General features: G+C 39.6%; 1 protein-coding gene across 6 annotated transcripts in view; it reads left to right on the top strand.

Moving 5' to 3' along the window:
• Dyrk2 (Dual-specificity tyrosine phosphorylation-regulated kinase 2) overlaps positions 1–15,764 on the top strand; it is a 49,649-nt gene that overhangs the window by 14,004 nt on the left and 19,881 nt on the right. For all 6 annotated transcript variants that reach the window (NM_205988.3, NM_205989.3, NM_001038817.1 and 3 more), the window contains one exon: positions 3,054–3,096. The gene's annotated coding sequence lies outside the window, so the exon portion shown is untranslated. The remainder of the gene's footprint in view (positions 1–3,053; positions 3,097–15,764) is intronic.

The following is a 15,764-nucleotide window of genomic DNA, read 5'->3' as shown; positions in this document are numbered from 1 at the left end:
GGAGATGTGTACAGAAGAAATAATATCAACGACTTATACTCATACTTATACAATTTAAAACCAAATTCTGGTCATTTCTTTCACATCACAGATTAGTTCATTCATTCGGCTTGCCTCTATAATCTAATTTATAAAAATAAGTACATTTCTGTGCGCTTTTGTCATTTGACAAGCCGACACCCTGCAAAATGCATAGTCCAACTTTATTGTAAGCCAAGCAAACAGACAATAGCCTCATCTCTGGGCCCACTCAGAAACCTCTGTAGAAGGAAAGAAAGAAAGAATAGCCCCGCATTTCTAGCTCTATCTCACTTGCTCGCACTTAAATTTATTATCATGTAAAACTTTTGTGCAACAATGTGAATAACAAAAGCTGAAAATCGCTGCTACTGTGCAGCTGTTGTTCAGCCTCCCCTCGCTTCCAGTTCTCCGCCCCGGCAATTGTTCTAGTTGATAATTTATTTGAATATTTGGCATAATTATTCCGGTGTGAGCAACAACAAGAAACAAAAGAGTAAAACCCGTTATATAATAGCGAACATTTCACAAGACTGCAAGAGCCCAGCTATTATGTGTATCTGTAAGATACAAAATTGCACTGAGAATTGGGCAAACAGAACTATGATTTGTAAAGTAGCTCAGTCCGGCTTGACTTGACATTGAGACTGAGACGGAGATAATGACCAGATAACCAGTAATATTTGTTGTATGACTCCACTATCTGATTGCTGACAAATGAAAAATGATTGTCGCTAATTGTGGCTTTAGTTTGACCAGAGTAAAGGAAAGGAAACTAGCTTGCTCCTAACTTTAGCCACCGAGCGGAAGATAAATGGTTTAGCTCAACATTGAAGATTGGCCATTTAAGGCACACACACACACACACACCACACACTAGCCAATCACTTAAAGTCGATTAACTCCATAGCCAAATGAAAGCCCACACTGAACGAGAATGCGATCGCGATTGAGAACTCGATCTTCTATAATTTTGTAGTTTGCGCCTCTGGCTCTTCTCTTTGTTTTGAGATCTGATCCGTTGCGATCGTCGTGCGTCTCGAATCGAAACGCGCATAAATTTCTATGCTCTATGCTTTTGTAAATCTGAAGCTCTTCCCCTTCCCCAGCTGTAGATACAGTAGCGGCATCCATTAATCAAAAGGCACTACGGTCTAGCCATCGCGAAGATCGCATATTAGTTACACTTTAGCGGGGCGCCCAGAAATCTGATGGTGGGTTATTAGTTCGCCTGAGTTACTGAGATGCAAAGCAGTTGGAGATTGATCGCTTACAAGATGAGTGGGGCTAGCTGCGAAGTAACTTGAGCTGACATAAGACATGGGGTTTGGCCCGGGTTCAAGGCGATTCCAGACACGGCTTAAGAACAGACCTCCGATGGGGCTAATGGATTGTGGGAAGTGCTCCACTAAGCCGAGAAAGATTAATACATTATGAACACATGTGCCAATGCTCTTACGATTGAGTCATATTGTATTATTTGCTTAGGTTTGCTATAAATTAAAGAGAGTATTTAATTATTAGCCAAATATAATCATTTCATTACACTATATTATATTGCATTATTAAGCCCAAACATAGCCAAAATGACAAATTATCATAAAAGCAAATTGATAGCCGTTTGATATTCATCTTGAGCTGAGCTTTATGTAATTTAAGTTGCCCATAAATATAACCACTTTGCATTTATGACAGCATTCTTTTATATTGTGATTTTCTAGCACAATAAATCCTTTTTTTCTGCAAGGCCATAAATATTGGGCGGAATAAATGTGTTTGCATTTCTATTCGACTTCACAAATGCGGGAGAAATGTCAACAGCGCAATTCTGCAATTCGTTCGCTCACATTGGCAAATTTATGCAAATTTTTATTTATTAAATAAACACGCAAAGTGCGTGTCATCAGCTGTTACGCCAGGGTGGATGGTGGGTGGGTGGTGTGTTATTGTCGGTGGTTAATCCGCCTTTTTGGGGCCAACGAACGACAACGACAACGACGAGGACAACGGCAACGACAACGACAATCGCTGGAAGTTGATTGGCAATTTGTTGTAGTAACTACGCGAGTTTAGTTTACTAGGAGGGGTTCTATGGGTGCTAATGAACTTGAGGTTACAGCTGGGAAATAGAAGCAGCGATAAAGCGTAAGAAATTTTTATGGAGTACATGAAATGGACAATTTGATAGGGGTCTTTTGTATGCTAGTTGTGCATATATAAAGATAATTAAGTTAGTTCTTTTATTGTTTATTTGCCTCAAGACTGGACCATTTTAAATTAAAATAGTTTATTCCCAACCTGACTTATCACTACCTCCCAGCTTGCTCAAATACTTACGTTCTCCTTCTTTTCCAACCAAGTTGACTGGCATAAAGTTGGCCAACTTTGTCATCAGCTTGCAAAATCCGGCCTGTCCTCGACAAGTTGTGATTGTTGCGATATCAAGTAACCACTTTGGGCCCAAGTTACTTTTACTGTCTGTGGCCCCAACCTCTATCAATTATAAAAGATACTGCGCCACTGAGCATGAAATTAGTCTGCCTTTAGCATGCAACTCCCTACTTCTCTACGCACATGTGCCTGCCGTAAATATAACCCTGACTTTCATGACAATTTGCAGTAGTTACATGGCTCGTCATCGCACTCGATATTATGGACTCCTTTCCCCTTGTTTATCTCTATATTAATTTATGCATTTTTTTATTCGTCGATTGTCTTGCGTTACAGTTGACAAGTTTTGCTTGGTGGTCGGTGGTCGGTGGTGGTGGGTGGGTGTACCAGTACCATTAATTGGTGGTTGTTGCTGCCACTTTGTTTATGTGGTTCAGGTAGAATAAGTACCACAATTTATTATATCCTACATGGCATTGCGTTGTAACGCAGCGACTTTGATTAATTTTAATAGCCTGGCTAGAACAAGTTGTCTCGATGGCTATAATTAATAATTATTTTTATTTGATTGGTAACTCTGTCTGGCATTTATCTAAACATGGACTGTGTTTAATTTTTCTCCTTCTTTTTTTTTTTTTTTGCAGACGTCTTGATTGCGCAAGAGTAAACCTTTTTGTTTTGGACAAGGTGAGTTGAACTTTGCCAGTCTGACTGGAGTGGAGTGTCATGTTGCCAGAAAGGGAACACAAAAGTAATTAATTGAATTTTGTTGCGAAGCGTATCGAATGGCTAATAAAGTTCTTGCGCAAGCGGTTGTTTCCAAATTCCCCCACATGGGTCATTGGTCGCCGTGTCAATAATCTGCCATTAGCCCCATTCAAAATCAAAACGTTATCTAGGCACATACCTCTGCCCCATTTGCTCTACTAACCTAGTGTTACGAAAACGATTGATATGGAATCGGCACTCCCACAACTATCGTACATTTCATTATAAGTCCAACAACGACAAAGCGACGCCGTAGAAACACCAAATGCATAATGCAGCCTAAAGTGCAACTGCCAACTGGGCTTATCAATGTGTGCCGCAAAGATACTTTTATAGTGCCGCCTCTTCGGAGTCAATAAATCGGTGACCCACTTCTAAGTGGCAACGACATCGCGACGCGACTCTCTAATCAGCCAGTAACTTTGCGGCTTGATAAATGCATGAAACGTGGATGGAAAGCGAATAATAATAATAATAATAATAATAATACGAGTAAAACAGAAAACAATTACAAATCAGTGCACTGGATGACAGAAGCTTTTTGCTAGGGAGTTTAATAACCTCGTGTCGAGTTTTCCCGGCTTCCTGTATGCGATAAAAACAATGAATGCACTCCGATATGTGTCAACTGTATTGTCTGCCATCTGGCAGATACTTGCCACAAAAACTATCTTTTGTCCCAGGTCCTTGGCATTTTAAGCCCCCACTCCTATTGCGTCCATTGCGAAACCTTTAAGGTTTCTGCGAAAAGTTATTCTCTTTATTATACTGGAATATTTTTTCTAATTAAAACTTTTCTGCATTTGGAGCTCAACACTTTGGTCATATTTTGTTATTATTAGTGGCCCACTGACAAGCCAGTTGGAAATTAACTTTCTGATGGACTTAGTGGGCTTACTGGCGGCGGCGCCTTAAACGGAAAAGAGGGAAAGCGTCAAGTGGGCGGGAAAAGTGGGAGGCGTTGGTCTACGTATAGAGATGATAGCTTTTATAAACTAACCGCCCCTCTCCATTTTGTTCTATCCAGAGATGGGTTTGATGTTTTTCTTTTGTTATTCCACACAATTTGCGCGTTTAACCTGACAAGAATTTCAATGAGTTCGTTTCCCTTTCGGTAGTTTCAGCCTCTCAGCTTAGAGCCAAAACAGATATCTATGGAAACACAAGAACAAAAAAAAAAAATATGAACAAGGTATAACATCTTGCAAAAACTTAAAGCAGAACCTGCTTACTCATACTGAAGCTATGTCAGAGAATGAAGTGGTTTACCCCAAGTTAACTATGTATGCAATATGTACAATATATTGTTTATCTTATCAAATATTTTTCGCTATTGCCTTGGTTAAATTGTCAGTTTTTTTATATGGCCAATATCAAATTTCGTTTATATTAATTTATGAGTTTATGATGTTGGCTTTCTATACAACAGATAGCTTCGGTATCTTTATAAATTAACGATTATTGGTACGCGTTTCATGTTGCCAAAAGTGAATCGTTTGTGAGCTAATACATGTAATTAACTGCCATTCAATTTTCCACTCGATTAGTGGCTTTAAAAATTCGATTTATTTATCGACTGTGCTCTGTCCATTTAATCTCGTCAGCATCTCAAAGTGAAATTTTGGCGCCCCCTCTTCAAAAACTCGTTATCCAAAACGGTGACTTAGCTGAGCTATGAAATGAAAAATTTCACAAAAAGCTTTACCCTTATTCGGCTAATTGTTATTTAGTGCGACTGAAAGAGCCGCCAACACCTAAAGTTCTTCGCTTGCCTCATGAATAATAAAACGATGAGCCATCGGTGCATATTCATGTTCAGATTTAGTTCAGGTTCATCTAACTTTCTTACGTCACACACGCTCTTCGACACTTAGGTGATGAGAAAAGTTGTTGACATCTAAGTAAGTGAGCTTGGCCGCGTAATCGATTTGCCCTTTTGTAAGGAGTTGCGGTTCCCTGCGTCCATCAAAGGCTATTCTTTCATTTCTTTTTTTTTTCGTTTGGCAAAGTTTTATGAGCCAATTACATGCAACACTGGGCACAAGAACACAGCGGTGAAATATCACATCCATCACATGCTAAGCTCGCATCATGTAGCAACTATTACGGGTATGTGAGTGCGATTCGCCACTGCCCCACGTCCTTCTGCATCTCCTTCGGAACCCTCAACGCATGCAACCTATGAGTATCGCCGTCTATCATTAAACTGTCGTAAATCACAAGTAATTGACATTATACAACAGCCAAGCGCAACGGATCGGTCAAACGATCAGCAGACGACTGGCAGGCAAGCATGCAGGCAAATAAGCAACAATTACCCCAAGACAACAAACATTTTTTCTCAAAAAAAGTACACGTAGCAACAATTAAGCTGAAGATATCACATGGAAATCGTCAGTGCGCTGAATTCCGAGATAACGAAGCTGAAATGCTCTATTCGTTAATATCAGAAGATAGGCGAGCTTTTGCTTCTAAGCAAATGCATTTTGCTTTACATATTGTTATGTAACGAACTTCTTTTTGTAAACAGAGCTGTGTTGTTTTGTTGTTTATTAATTAAATCAAATAATCCCAAACATTTCATTCCCACAAATTAATGTGAATCCACATGGGACGATCTGAAGCGGCATAAACGCATTTGTTAAAACAGTTCGACGTTTGGCTCTGGCTCCCACCTGCCCGTCCGTCTCTAGATCAATTGGCATAGATCTCTTGAGATTGTAGTGCACAATTGAAATGCAGCGAAACAATGAGCGAATATATATTTAGACTGACACACTAAGCAAAAAGCAGAAGCCAGAATCGTAACCGACCCAAGTCAACCCACTTTTGCCAGAAGATTACGAAATCCGTTGGCCGATGCTGTGAATGTGCCACGCGTAATACTTTATAGAACAGTTGAGGAGACTCAGCGTCACTGGGTTGGATTAGATAAGCCGGTGGCAGAAACTATAAATAAATCGAGATATACATATACCTTTTGCATGCAACAAATTGTTAGCTAATAGCTGCAAAATGACGTTGCGATTGCAAGCGAAGGTCTTTTTGGCTGGCAGGTGGTCAAGGCTTTTCGATTCTGAAGTCATGACTAGTTAAAAACTACATAAAAATCCACCGATAAATGCGTAATTTTTTATTGCAATAAACTTATGTTTGTTTATTATTATTGTTTGGATAATAAGCAGGAAATTGCAAATCAAGGCAGGAAAAAGTAACGCTACATGCTATCGAGTGTTTGCAAACAAAAGGCGCAAACACGCTGAATTACTAATAAGCTTTACTGTTTATTTTATTATAAAAAAAAACGTTGTATCGAGTGTTTATGTTCACAGCATTGACATTCTCTTGCCAGATCAACATTAAATTCTTTATTGAATAGTCTTAAAATCGTTATTACTAAACTTTATAGACCTTGATAGTTGCATGCGCTTCACTGCTCATATGGCCGAATCTTAATGAATCTTTATTCCTTTCCTCACCAATTACTTAAGTAATTTATGCAAATTTCAAATTTTTATACGCTTCAGCAACTTCTTATGACTCTCAACTCGAACTCGAAAGTATTGCTCGTTTTATGGATTTTAGCTAGAAAACCGTTGGTATACTCCGGTGCTATTATGGCGGAGCATCCGTTCTGGATGTCGTTGAGTTGCATAGAAGGGCTATAATAAAAGGTCTAGAGTTTAATATTCTCGCCTTCTTTTTATTGCCGCGAAGGAGTTCTGTGGCCCAGCTGTTCGGGGTCCAACGCTGGTCAGGAATGTAATTACACTGCGCATTAAAATTAAGCAACATAAACTACAGACAACAGCATAAACAAGCTAAAGCAGAACTAATTAACATTCCCCTTGCTTTCGTATCCAATGGAGTTGTGCAGCATGTGGGTTAATCAGAGTTTTGAAGGGCTAAGGGGGCTTTGACTTTTGACAAAAGATATTTCAAAGATCGCTTGAATGATACCAAATAGAAATAATAAATGTAAAGTTTACGAAAAAAAAGTTATAGCTGCCAACAAAAAATATTTCAAAGAATGTACTTCCTGTCGCAATAACATATTCTGACACAATATTAAAATTAGATTGGGGAAAGTGATGCCCCCTTTTAGTTTTCCAACCACGTACGCCACTGTTCTGGTGGTCATTTAGTGTCGAAAGTGAGGGGGCAGAAGTGCAGTCGAAACTCCGCTCGTCAAGCTTGAACGTCTGTGACAACTCCCCTCGACTTGGCTGGAATTTGTTCCAAATAGAAGTCCCTGGTTCCACTTTGGGTTGAATGGAATGGTTCGAATGGTTCACCCCTGTTTGATTGTTATTTCTCTTATGCTTCATTTGTTCCATTTTATTCCATGTTATTTTGTTCTATTGTCTATCGGAAGTTGCGCTTGTTGTTAATTTATGCGTTTTGTGGAAGTTCCCCCTCCGCGGAATCCGACAGGAAATGCAATTAGTTTGAGGGGGTTCTCTCCGTGCATTTGGAAATCTTTTTTTGTCAGTGTTTTGTGGAGTGTCATAAATTGGCGGCGGTTTTGTTTATGTTTCTGCTTCGACTGTTGCTGTGTGTGGCCCCTGTGGGGTTCTTTTTTTTTTTTTTTGACCCACATGCTGTTTAAGTTCTTTTTGAATGCAAATGAGTTACGAGCCTCTTAAGCAACTTGATGGCATTTTTGACAAATTTGTTGAAAATTTACAACTTGACTACTGCTGGCTGTTAGATGGAAGTGTTGTCTAAATTTTCGGAGAAATGAAGAAACCATATGGCTGTACTGACCCAAAGGAAGTCGTTGAATTAACGAATCAATTTGGAGAACCGATGGAATTTCCTACAATGAAGCCGTTGAAAATATTTAAACTGGGAATAATAAAATTATTAACTGCTTGGAAATCGATTGTATTTTAAATTTTCAAAACTGGTCCTAGCAAACTCTTCTGTAATCTCTTAAATTCCCCTAAGTGTTGAGTGTTTCTGTTCGCATTTAGTTTCTAAAAATATAAGACTTTTTTACTTACGTGCCTATTAAACAATGCCAGGAATTGGCGCGTGAAAATTGTTTCGTTTGATGAAAAAAAAAATATTTTCAATTGGAAAGCAGTTCAAACAGACAGAAAGAAGCGCTAATTAGTGAACAGAAACCGAAGCAAACCGAAGCAGTAGAAAAAACGATACAAAAAGCAATATTAGCAGTTCGAAGATGCATCTATACCACATCAAGAAAATTTCACTGGGAAAATTATAAAACGTGCACACATCGACGATATCGATTTCACTGCGAAAATAGGAAAGCAAAACAAAACCGGCGGCTGGCGCGTTCAGGAAAACTGTGGAAAAGCCGAAACTCGTTCGCGCAGGCGCTTTTCATTTTCAATGCAATGACAATTTCAACGCCAGGGGGCGCCACAGCACCCAGCCAACTGTTCCCATTAATCGCACGTTCTAGATTGAAGATCTCCACCTCCTTCTGTTATGACCGATCATCGTTCATTATCGTCGAGTTACGTGTTCGTGGGGCACAAACGAAAATTCACATAAATTCTTTACACCGCGGGGAATGTGGATTCCTTTCTCCGCCTCGTTTTCAGCCTCATCCTCTCTGGACCAGCATATATCTTGGTCACTGGGTCGGTCTCGATGGCGTCTGGCTTACCGAGTTTATATGTGGGGCTCGAAATGCCTATCTTTTGGGTGCCACCGCACGGTCCTAGCTCTTTCCTGCTGCTTTTGCCACTCTGGTATTTATTTACTTAGACATCAGGTAGCCCCACGTTTCCCGGTTGTTTACTAATTTTTCCCCACTGGAAAATCGAGTCCGCCCGTGATTTGTATCTATTTATACAAATTCAAATGCTTCTGCTCTTAGTCAATGCAGACGATTCTTTCAATTGAAATCTCATTTCGCTGAAGCAATTTATACTGATTATTGAGAAATATTAGCTTGTGGTTAACAGGTGGCGGTTTTTAAGTGGGCTAATTGCTGTGGTAGAGAACTGTTGTGGATATCAGAAATTGAACATTAATTCCATTCTTTCATTTGCTTAACTGCATTTAGGAAATGAGTCCAGGTAGACTTTCGAATTTATTAAAAAACCTAACCTATGCTCTTCGCAAATCCGCCCACATTTGCATCTAATTGCAAACACAAATCTAAAATGTATGCCGTGCTCCAGCAAAACACCCGTATCTCAACCAATTCCAACCCCGACGACCCAAAAGCAAAGGTTTAAAGGCAAACAAGACCTCAGATGCTATCCAAAATGCCGGAGCAGACAATTATGCATGCCCTGGCTGGAGATACGAAAGTTTTATGAGTATAATCAGGCGCAGAGCGAAACTTATCGTAGGTCAGAGCCAGTGAATCGAACCGAACACAGGCGTTCAGATACATAGATGGCTTATAAGATAGATAGATAGATGGTCTCCTCTTCGGGCGATGGATCGGGGGTAAGGGTGAAATGATTCAATGATTGCCAATGGTCGGAGCAGCGACAACATGAAAACTGTTGCCTGCAACACGGACTGGAAAAGAAATATCTGCTGCTGGCATAATGAAGCGAGCTCCTTGTTCGACTTGTACTTGGTATGGGTCTTGGACTTGAAGTCGAGTGGAGTGGAGTGGAGTGGAGTCGAGTGGACGGGATGGGATGGACTGGATTTTGGTGCTGCTCCACTATGATTAAGCAGCGACTTGGAATCGATGATGTCGAGGTGGTGGTCAATGGTCAGCAGCAGTAATAAAAACAAAAACAGAAAAATTGATTGGCCATGGCTGCGGCTGCAGGCAGTGGTTAAATCAAAAGCTTCCACTTTTTCCCATTTTTTTTGGTTTTGTTTTTGTTTCTCCAACTCGATCTTGTCTATTATACATTAAAGAGCTGCTTTTGTTGTTATGACAACAAGAAAATGAAAAATAAAAAAGAAACTGACGGCAATTGATAGGAAATTGGGTTGAGTTGGCTCTTGGTTCGTTGACTTGGCTCAACTGATGCAACTTCAGGATTGATTAAAGTCACGGCTCGTCTTGGTAATTAATGCAGTGATGTAAGACTGACTGATTGACAATGGCAGTTAATATTTAATTGATTACCTCGCGCCAGTGAATCAATCAATCAATTGGAGTTGAATTGCCAAGGAACTGGGCGTGGCTGTCAAATGCGTTGGTTGTTAGTTTGGAAATGAAAAGTGAAAACATTTGTCGCAATCACTGGAAAGTTGCAGTTTGATTTGTAGCGGATACACAGCAGGGAAATCAACTAAAACGAGTGCAAATCTTGCAGTCTCGGCGAGTATCTTTAAGATACTTTTTCTCGTGGCGCGATACAGACACTGACAGCTGTCAGTGCGTTTCTTTTTGCAAGTGACCAGAAAACACAAATTTATTGCATGCCAAAAAGAACACAAAGCAAAAACAAAAAAAAAAAAACAAACTATACAACTTGGGCAGAAATACGCACAGGTACTTAAAAATAGCCGTGACGACCCTGGGTGCCCTTAAAATGCCGGCAGTACGCTCTGTTTAGTTTCTTGGATGTTTTCTCAAGTTATGCGGCCAGACAGATAGCCAACTTATAGACGGCATCAGGGAGACAGTTTCGAAATAAAAGGTGCAACCGAACAGGAAATGGGCGGAAGTCTATATCTGAACGGCTTAATCAATAGAAAGTAGCTGCCAAAGTGATTTCCTAATGATTTCGGTGGCGGAAACCACAAATTCCTTTCAATTGGAAGTAAAAGCACCACTTTCAGTTCTTATGTTGTTTCCAAAAATTGATACGATATAAACCTACCTAGAAAATTGCCCGCGACTAATCACAATTTGTATATCTTTTCATTCTAGGTAAGCAAAAGGGTCATAAAAAGCGTGTGATTAAACAGTAGGAATTCTGTAAGTTCGGGAGCAATAAAAACTCACAAATGCATACACTTTTCAGGGTACACGTGCCCCCAAAAGATACTTACCCAGCCATTTTCACCCAACGAAGGGCCCGACAATGCTCCATTAATTCGCTACTTAGCATCCACAAGAAATTCGAAGATAACCCTTTGGTGGAGTAGCTCGAATGTAACCAAATTACCCGTGCATAAAAAAGAGAATTGTGAATACAAAAACTACAAAAAAAAAAACACGTAGAACCATGCGGTTCCAGTTTTTAATTAAAAAACCCGACTTGCCAGCTCCGAGCAACAACGGAGACTCCCAGAAGTTTTTCCAGCTCTCTGTCTTGAGTATTAATTAACAACTTCCTCTCGGGTTTCTACGATCTCTTGTGTGTGTTTTTTTTTATTGCCATGCGAATGGTAATAATAATTTTTATTCTTTTTTTTTCCTTCTTCCTTTGCCGAAAAAACTGTTTGCTTAATATTCTGTGGGCACATTTGACCCAAATCAAGCGGTTGCTGACAGCACTGACCCATTTGGCCACAGAAATCAGAAATAGTTTTATATGCATATAAAATCACGTTTCGGTGGTTTTTAGTGTGCGTTTTGTATGAATAAATAACAAAAATGTGATGCAAAATTAATGCAAAACAAATTCATGCAAATCGTTATTTTGTTTACTTTGAAAAGTATAACAAGTTTTATTTTCATAAGAATTTGAATGAGAAAAAATCCTTAATAACATCGAAAATTTTAGATTAAATATGCACTCATTGACTATACTTACTTCACCTACTGTTATATTATATATGCATATGAATTAGCTCAGTCAATTCCACTCTTTTTTTTTTCATAACAAATTAGTCAGTTGAATAATCTGTCTCCTAAATTAACCATGCTATGTGAGCAAGTGAAAGTGCCATATTGCATGTGGCATGTGTCTCACCGGTTAACGCTGCGTATGCGTAATATTTGTCAAAATCAAAAGCCGCGAAAAATGATCATGAGGGAAAACATAAAAACAAGATCCAAAAGCAAATTGATGGCAATTTATGTGCAGAGCCTAACGGATAATTATTATTTACGCATTTATTGGTGCATGAAAATGTAAATTGCGACAAGATCACGAAAGGAGTTGCCGTCATAGTAGTAACACCAAGCACAACAACCGGGCAACCAAGTTTGGTCAGCAAAGAAGCGACAACGAACTCAAGTGCATTAACCTTAAAAATCTTTAGCCACTTAAGTGCAACGCCAACATCTGCAACAACAATAACAACAACAACAATCAAGGGGGCATGCGTTTGGCGACAACAACAACAAGAGTAACAACAAGTTGTTAGCTTGCTGGACCATGATCTTCAAAAACCTGCATCGAAGACCATGTGAAAGAAGCCAAAGCCTCCGAAGCCAGTTTAGCAAGTTTCGGACCCCAGGAGTTCAGGTCTTCGTCTTTGGCCAGCAACTTGTTAGGGATTTTAGCGGCTTCACCCTCCCCCTCCAAGTACAATTAGCAAAACTTTTGGCTTATTTAAAAAGAGCTTGCGAAAGGTTTTCTCCTCGTCTAATTGACAACTTCATTATGAGTCTTCAGCAAATTGTTTAGACAGCCATTGATGCTCATTAAGTATTTCGCCCAGCCACCAATCAATATTCAGACCTTTAACTTGCACTTTCTGCTGTGGAAATTTTCGGGTTTTTATTGAAATACTGTCTGGGTTGCATTTCCCGACTCATTTACTTTCCATTTTTGTTCGGCTTCTCATTGGTCTGCATTGTAGTTTATTTATTCCGCTTTAAATGTTCCAGCGATGAAGAGTTGACAGACCTTGACTTTTAGCCCGCTCTTGTGTTTATACTTCCACTTTTCGACCGTTTTTTTTTTCCTATGCCAGAGAAAACCTTTCAAATGGAAATTTTGTGACATTTCTTATTTACGAGTTTTCTCATATTTCTTTTGTGAGTTGACTTTGTCGGTGCTGATGCTGCTGCACTGCGTTGAGTAGCTCGACGCTCCAAGTGATATATGGTTTGACTTTAGCCTAAATGGAATGAATAGTTTGCATGCATAATATGTCACTTTCAGGAGTTGTATAACGGAGCAGCTCATCTCGAGTGCCATAACAGTAACAATTGAAGCTAAGCCATTTAGGAGCTATTATTATATTTGTTTATAAGTTGCCTCACGGCGATGATCTGTTCAAAATTTAAACAGCTTTACGGACGTGTTTTAATTACAACTTTGACATTACTTGTACTTTCGAGAATTGCATGTCTAATTGCTTTGCGCTTCGCGGATTTTTGGTACTTGTTTTTAGTTTTTAATGCTTCGCTTTCATGACGATTGCCAATTTTTCATTGTTCGAAAGATGTAAGATGGACGAAAAACTGAAACCCAAAGTGCAACAGAAACTGCAAAGTCGTTGCTGACTAAGGCGAGTGAATGGATTGGCTACAGCCTTGGCTGGCAAACAAATCAGAAACAAAAGGCAAAATCTGAGCTGGGGTTTTAAAGTCGGAGCTTGGTGGCGGCTGGTCATCGGAATGGGATTTGGAATCGGAATTTCAATCGTTATCGGTGCAAGCCAGGTGCGCTAGTTATGCAATAGAAATAGCCGTAGCAAAGTTCAAGAAATATTGGCACGAGCTTGACTCACCCGAAAAACTGGGTCAAGTTTTTAATGATTCTCCTCGCACACGAAAAGTAAACAAAGAAATTCGCCTGTTCTCTTGGCTGTTGCATAAAAATAAACCTTGCCCAGCCTCAACGAAAAACTCTCGAAACGGTCCAGATTTAAATAAAATTTAGCCATAAAACCGCGATATAAAAGCGCATTTTAATGGCCACAAGCTCACGAGCCACGTTGTGTGCGCCAAAAAGGTGATCAGAAGCAATGGATTCTGCGGGATGCTTAAAATATATAATCCCGTAAAAGCGTTTTTATTTTGTCCCTGAATATTTGAGCACATAAGCTTAGCACACCAGGTGCCTTGAAGAGCGCAATAAAAAACACTCCCCAAATAGTTTTTCATGCGGGATTTCCTCGGCTCAGGTGCAACAGCAATCGAGAAACTGTTTTTCCACCCGAGTGGAAAACCACCCACCACTCTATATGTGCAGTGAATGGGTTTAGTGTGCAAGCCATGCAATTTGTGGCTTCTACTTTGACTGAGAGCTCGTTACAGATGCTCTGCACGTAATCGATGCTTTAGAAGCCGAACAAGATGTGTATCATTTATTTGTGCGCACCAGCACTTTGGATTGGATTCTGTGAAATCAACTAGTTGGATCGATCGGCGAACGGGGGAATTCAGACCAAATGCCATCACTAATTACCCCTCTTCGGTGACCACGCGACAAGCGGTTCAGTTCAGTGAACCTCTAAATTTGGCATTATAAACAAAAGCCGAAACACACGATATAATGTTGTTTGTCATCCGGCAAATATGTGTCTTATGCGATTCGGAATGTAATAAAGCAAAGAGCAAACTGTGAAAATTAGCAGTAAAAATAGACGATAACCAAATAAATACTATTAAATTTGGTCGATTGATGTGTTTATCTTCGTAATGAACTGCCTGTCCGGAGATCAAAAAAGTGGTTCAATGCTAAATGGTCTTTGGGGACTCTGCAGTCCCATTTCTAGCGAAAAAATCACAAAAATTCCCATTCTCGAAAGATGAGGGTAATCATGATAGCCGATGGATGATCGCCGCCAACTTGATATTTTTATAAGACGACTTTTGTCTTTTGTGCACGACCCCCAATTAGTTTTATATTCAAATGTTTAACATTTTGTCTTCTCTCTTTCTGATCGGCGTCATTTATGCCATTTCATTTGGCATGCCAAGTGGGAAAATTTTGACCCAATTTCGGCAGGCCTTCTTTTTTTTGGTAGCTACAAAAATAGTAAATCAAACACAGTTTTGTGTTAAAAATAGTTTCACGGCAATCAAGGCCAGTCCCAGAATTTCCCAATCAGTTTTCAAGGCAATTGTGGGGCATATGTCTCCGTTTCCATATGAAATCGAAAGCAATTTCACTTTGACGCCTAATTGTCAAAAAACTGACAAACGACTGTCAGTCAATCAAATGTCAATTGTTTCTGCCTGTGGTTTGCCTTTTCCCTTACTTGTTCGCCTCGGCTTTCTGCCTTCTTCGATAAGTAGTAACATTTGGATTGAGGAACCAAGAGGGAAAGGGGTAAAATCTGTAAATTGATCTAGTTTACAGGCTGGTGGTAAGTCGAGCTGGTTAACTAATCGGCCACAAAAGCAAGTGGCACAGGTAATATCATTAACCGAATGGTAGACTAAAGGATTGCACATCACGGTGTTATGGTTTAGGAAATAAGTATAATATTTAATTAATGAAAATTAAACTTATCGATGTTATTGCTCGCACGATCTCTTCTTCCATTTATATAACAATTCTCGCACAAGCGGTCTGGGTCATAAAGTAACTACAATATGGTTAATTGTGTTGATCGTGCCTTCGCTCTGTCACTCGTGTATGTTGCTTTTAGTAATTGCTTCAATTATTTTCATATTATTAAATGCTAAAATGCTTTTTGTTCGCTCTTTCGCTTCTCTCACAAATTGTGGACGAGTTGTGCTTCGCCGTCTACGTTTTTCCCATCTCGACTCGACTGGAACTCATCATAATCATCGCGCTGGCAGCAGCCACATCAATTCATTATGCCGTCTTGGAATCAGG

This window comes from Drosophila melanogaster, chromosome 2L, assembly GCF_000001215.4.
Source record: "Drosophila melanogaster chromosome 2L".
Taxonomy (NCBI): Eukaryota; Metazoa; Arthropoda; class Insecta; order Diptera; family Drosophilidae; genus Drosophila; species Drosophila melanogaster.
Note: the sequence above shows the minus strand (reverse complement) of the source record. Positions and strands in the feature narration are given on the sequence as shown.